General features: G+C 46.2%; 1 pseudogene; it reads right to left on the bottom strand.

The window, feature by feature from the left end:
* Window positions 1-1,916: 1,916 nt before the first annotated feature.
* Window positions 1,917-4,714, bottom strand: LOC136475901 (cinnamoyl-CoA reductase 1-like; annotated as a pseudogene).
* Window positions 4,715-5,103: the final 389 nt, after the last annotated feature.

Below are 5,103 nucleotides of genomic sequence, written 5' to 3'. Positions count from 1 at the left end.
TTACTGGTTGCCGTCTTTTCGTGGGGCAGTTCTGTACCTTGCCAACGATTGCTGGAACCTTGCACACCAAGTGTTAATGTCTTGATGATCAAGTACAAGTGCCTATAGTTTGTGGACTGTAGAAGTACATATGAGTACATACGTCATACGTGTGCTAGCTAACATGCACTTCGTTTATGCGACGGAAACATGACGAGGATGTGACGAAAACGACGGGTGCAAAATTGTGTGATTTCAAAGTCAAAACCATCAGTTTATACACCACTGCATGTTTTACTGTATTTCAATTTTTTTCTTTGTCTTAGAAACCGTATCGTCACGTCAGTGCCACAGCCCTATACATTCCAGGGGTGTTTGAAACATGCGAATTTCATTCGAATTATATTGAATTGGATTATTCCCTGTATAATATGAATTAGCTAGAGGGAGATAAAAGGCCATGTTTATTTGGAACACATGGGTTTTAGATGCATGTTTTTACCTAGCTATCACGCATGATTGCATGCATCAGAAGTTTCCGACGGTTTATACTTCTTCTAAGGTCATGTAAAATAAATGTGCTTAAAGAGAGATGTCATATCATTAAGTATTAAGCGTCGATATAAACTTAATCCATACAATGCAAACATAAGCTCAAGTAACTCGTTAGCGCACATTAAACACTAGTACTCAAATATGTTGTCCACATTTTAAGCACCGGTACTATGTATATGCTAGGTACAAATAATGACAAGTTGAAAAAAAATGATCCTTTGACTAAGCAGTAAGCACCCGTAGACTGATTGTGCATGCTATGTGATTGCAGCACAATCAGTACACCTATGAGGCCGCCACGCCAATTCACATGTTCAATCCAGAGGAATTAGCTCCTTATATAAGGCATAATTTCCACTAATTTCCTTCTACAGTATTTATCTTTGTTTGTTTGTTTCTTTCTCTCTTGAATCTTTTTTTCCCCTGTGTGTGGATTGGCCTGGGGTTGGGTATCAATTGTCTCATTTCAGTTTTGTGCAAGCCCGGCTACTACAAATGAAAGAGAGTTGCTCACTAGGCCTAGCTGGCCCACTCAAGTTTACCAACGCCAGGAAAATGGTCTTTTAAGTTTTAACTTGGGTTAGCTAGAGTGTCCCAGTTCTAGTTTAGTATATTTTTGGAACGGAATTCCTTTTGAATGCATGTTAGGACCCGTTCGCTTCGCTGAAAAAACAAGCGAAACACTGTTCCGGCTGATTTGTTGTGAGAGAAAAACATTGTTCTGGCTGAAAAAACAAACTGAAAAGTACGGATTATAAGAAAAGCGAACAGGGTCTTAGTATATTTTTTTTACCCTAGCCTCGAATCTTCGATCGTGTTCTCAAGCTAACGTAGACATTATTTCCACGTGTGATGTGACATGTATCACATCAATTGTTGTTTCGCGATCAGTTAAGGAACCGTTGTATATTGCTTACAATTGCAAATAGAGCATAACTCAACTGGTTAGGTTTCTGTGTTATAAACTTGCTCACTCAGGTTTCTCGACTTAACGCGAGTGTTTGTGTTTTTTCTAAATTTATACTAGAATTTAAAGACAATTCTTTCACAACTTACCTATCAATAACAACCCATCTTAAGATCTGAAGCTCAATCTTTGCGAGCATCTGCATCTGTTCCATTGAAAATACCATTTCCTATTTACTTCTTTCTATTTTGACAAACAAGATATGTAGAATGGTTTTTTTGTTGAACGCCGGCGTGGATTGACTCTTTTTTTTTTTTTTTTGGTTGAACGCAGACATGCAGATACAGACAAGCAAGATATGTAGAATAAGCTGTAGCTGACCAGCGTACGCAGTCAAGAGCTGGGCGGACACGCTTCCCTGGAGATGATACCTACTGATTTGTTTCAGTTCAAGCGGACAAAATGATCAACCAGATGCTGGACGATGGGGAATAACACCATCGCTGAAATCGCTCTATATATACTGCACCCTACAGACTGCAGAGTACACTCACTGAGTGTACTGCAAGAACAACAGGATAACCAATCAAATGAACGACTTATTCTAATGAAACATGGCCACTTTGTGCACAAATCTATCAAAGTCTTGAAATCAATAAGGGTGGTTGTGATTGTTCAGGCAGGGAGCTGCGTCGTTCAGGCACCTGGAACAACAAAGGCCACAGTAAGGACTAAGGACAGTATCTATGATTACGTTAATGTCAAAAGTGTACTACTACACAAGAAGGGTCATATTTCAATCAGGTTCATTGCAGGCTATGCAGATTTTGTTGTACGCAGTGCCATTCTCTCTTTCTGCTTACGATATTTAGACAAGACCACAACTGTCACTGCTTTGTTATGCAAACTGTAATACCACTCTGTAACTATGCTTGTTCAAGTGATCTTCATACAGTGTTCTTTTTTATTACCTTGGTGTTAGAGGTCTTCTGGAGGAATCCCTTTTCTTGCAGGGATTTCACTGCTTCATACAGGTATTCATGCACTGGCGTGAACTTGATTCCTAGGTCCTTCAGAGGCTGGTTTGTAAACTTGTAGCCCTTCTTTGGTGGATTCACCAGATCCTTGCACCTGCAGAAGTGGCATGCTACCAGTAAGTTAGATTGACAATAATTCAATATAGTGCTACTGCTGCCAAAGTAAATGGTCAATGCATTGTCTTGAAGCAATTTGAAACTCCAGACACCATGTATGATGTTGCTATATCTTGAAAACAAGGCAAAATATTTTTGCTTTGTCGATTAGGCTCCATGTGCTGTCTTCAAAGAAAAGAATAGGCATTGTTTTGCTTTTAAGGAATCCCAGACATTCAGACACCGGTCACACCACTTCTGTTTATCAACAGAACATTTGCAAGCACAGAGATATATATAGTAACTCGCGTGGGTGCCCACGCTTCGCGTGTGTAGGAGGGAGGGAAAAAAACGAAAAAAACAGATGAAACGTATGCGTACTGTTTCATAACGGGTATGTACTGTTCCATATTGGGTTCGTATGTTTTATTATCGGGTTGGACACTGTTCGTCGTGGATACTGTTTATTGCGGACCCCGGCACTGCTGATCTACAGTGATATGAGTCTTGGTCTTCGGGTGAACAGTGAAATAGCACACATTTATATATAGACATAGATATAGACATAGATAAAAGACTCCATGCATAAGAAGTGCATTAGCATTCACATGGCCAAATTTAGTCTGGATGTCAGTTTCCTAAACATGGGGTATTTTTTGACAATGGGTATTTGACTCTGCAGCTATGCAATAATGCAAATAAAGTATTGTGCAGCATCAGATCGAGTTTTCTATCCACCGATACCCTTAATTTGGCCATCTTGGACCTTGTCTAAAATCTATTAACTACTCGTTAGTGACCAGACCAATTGGGTTACTCATAAACTTGACCATTGATTTCTTCATATTACTGTGCAGAAGTTGAACTTTGGAGCAGTCCACAATTGCTTTCCTTTGATTTCTTCATGTCCGAAACGAAACTATTGGTTTATATATAGAACCAATATAAAATGCTGCAACTCAAGCAGAGCAGCCGCATTCTTTAATGTTCCTAAACCATGCCAGCGAATTCTTCAATTTCTTCATCAGAATACTAATGCGTCATGAAGCTTGATTGAAGCAAGCCAGCATCAGCAGTGATTCAGACTGGAGAACAGGGTACTCCGAGAAGCCGCGAATTGCCATACCTTGTCGGAATAGGGTACTCCGGGAAGAGTCCGGCGAGGATGCGGCAGAGCTCGCCTCGGTGCAGAGTTCGCTCGGCGCAGACGTACCGCCGCCCGCCGGCGCCGGGCTCCTCGAGCACCCTGACGTGCGCCTCGGCGGCGTCCTTGACGTGCACGTAGGCATGCGATTCGTTGACGTACTCCTTGGTCTGCCCGGTGAGGTACTTGAGTATGTGCAGGGTGCTGGTGTTCATGCTGGGCTGCAGCAGCTCGCCGAGCACCACCACCGGGATGACCACCGCCAGGTCCAGCCCCCGCGCCCGCGCCGCCTCCCACGCGCCCTGCTCCGCGATCGTCTTCGCGTAGCAGTACCAGTTCTGTGAATTCCAGCGGGAACGGCGTCAGAAGCGATTTCCTTTTCGTTGATTGATTAAATTCGCAGGCGGGATTCTCGGGGTGAAGAATTGATTCCGTCTCCATTTTACTACCTGGGTGCTCTTGCAGTACTCGAGGTCGCCTCCAGCTGGAGTCGTCGAGAGGCGCGTCCGGGTCGCGGCGCGGGTCCATGTACATGGTGCCGATAGTGGAGGACAGCACCAGGCGCCGCACGCCGGCGTCGGCCGCGGCCTCGACGACGTTCCGCGTGCCGGCAATGATCGGCTCGATGATCTCCTCCTACCAGAGGGGTAAAAAGGGGGAAAAAGGATATTTTTTTTAGTGTTAATACTTGCGCTCGTATTGTATCGAAGGAGAGCCGAGGTCTCATCATTGGCGGCGGGCGGCGGCGCTTACGGGATTGTCGTGCATCGGCGAGGCGGTGTGGATGATGCCGTCGCAGCCGTGGAAGGCAGCGCGGAGGCTGGCCCGGTCGAGCAGGTCCACCTGCAGCATGGTGAGGCGCTCCGCCGCGCCGTCGAGCGCCCACAGGTGCGCGTTCTTGGGGTCATCTGCATGCGCCGCCAACCGAACCGAATCGGAAATCCGAGATCCAGGACCGCCGCCGCCACAGACGACAGCCAAAAATGACCCGTCATGTCAGCGACATAACATTCCCGGGGACGAAGAAATGGGTTTTGTTGGGATCGCGAGGGGGACCGGGAGATGGAACGGAGACAGGGAGGGAGGCAGCAGCAGCGCCCAGGGGCGTACCTGCGCGGCGGAGGTGCCGCGGACGGCGTACCCGCGGGCGAGGAGCAATCTTGACGATCCACGACCCGATGAAGCCACCGGCGCTGTGACGCACACGACGACGGCCATAGCGCCCTGCCTGCCGCTCTGTTCTTCTCCCTCTTGATGGGCAACGGGCGGGCGGTGGTGCCGGTGGGTGGGCGCACGCACGGACGGGCGAATGGAAAAATGGATTCGTGAAGTTCTTCCCGTCAAGAGCGAGCAATAGGGGCAAGGATTTATCGGTGGATGGAAGT

The sequence above is a fragment of the Miscanthus floridulus genome, chromosome 8 (genome assembly GCF_019320115.1).
Source record: "Miscanthus floridulus cultivar M001 chromosome 8, ASM1932011v1, whole genome shotgun sequence".
NCBI classification, from domain to species: Eukaryota; Viridiplantae; Streptophyta; class Magnoliopsida; order Poales; family Poaceae; genus Miscanthus; species Miscanthus floridulus.
Note: the sequence above shows the minus strand (reverse complement) of the source record. Positions and strands in the feature narration are given on the sequence as shown.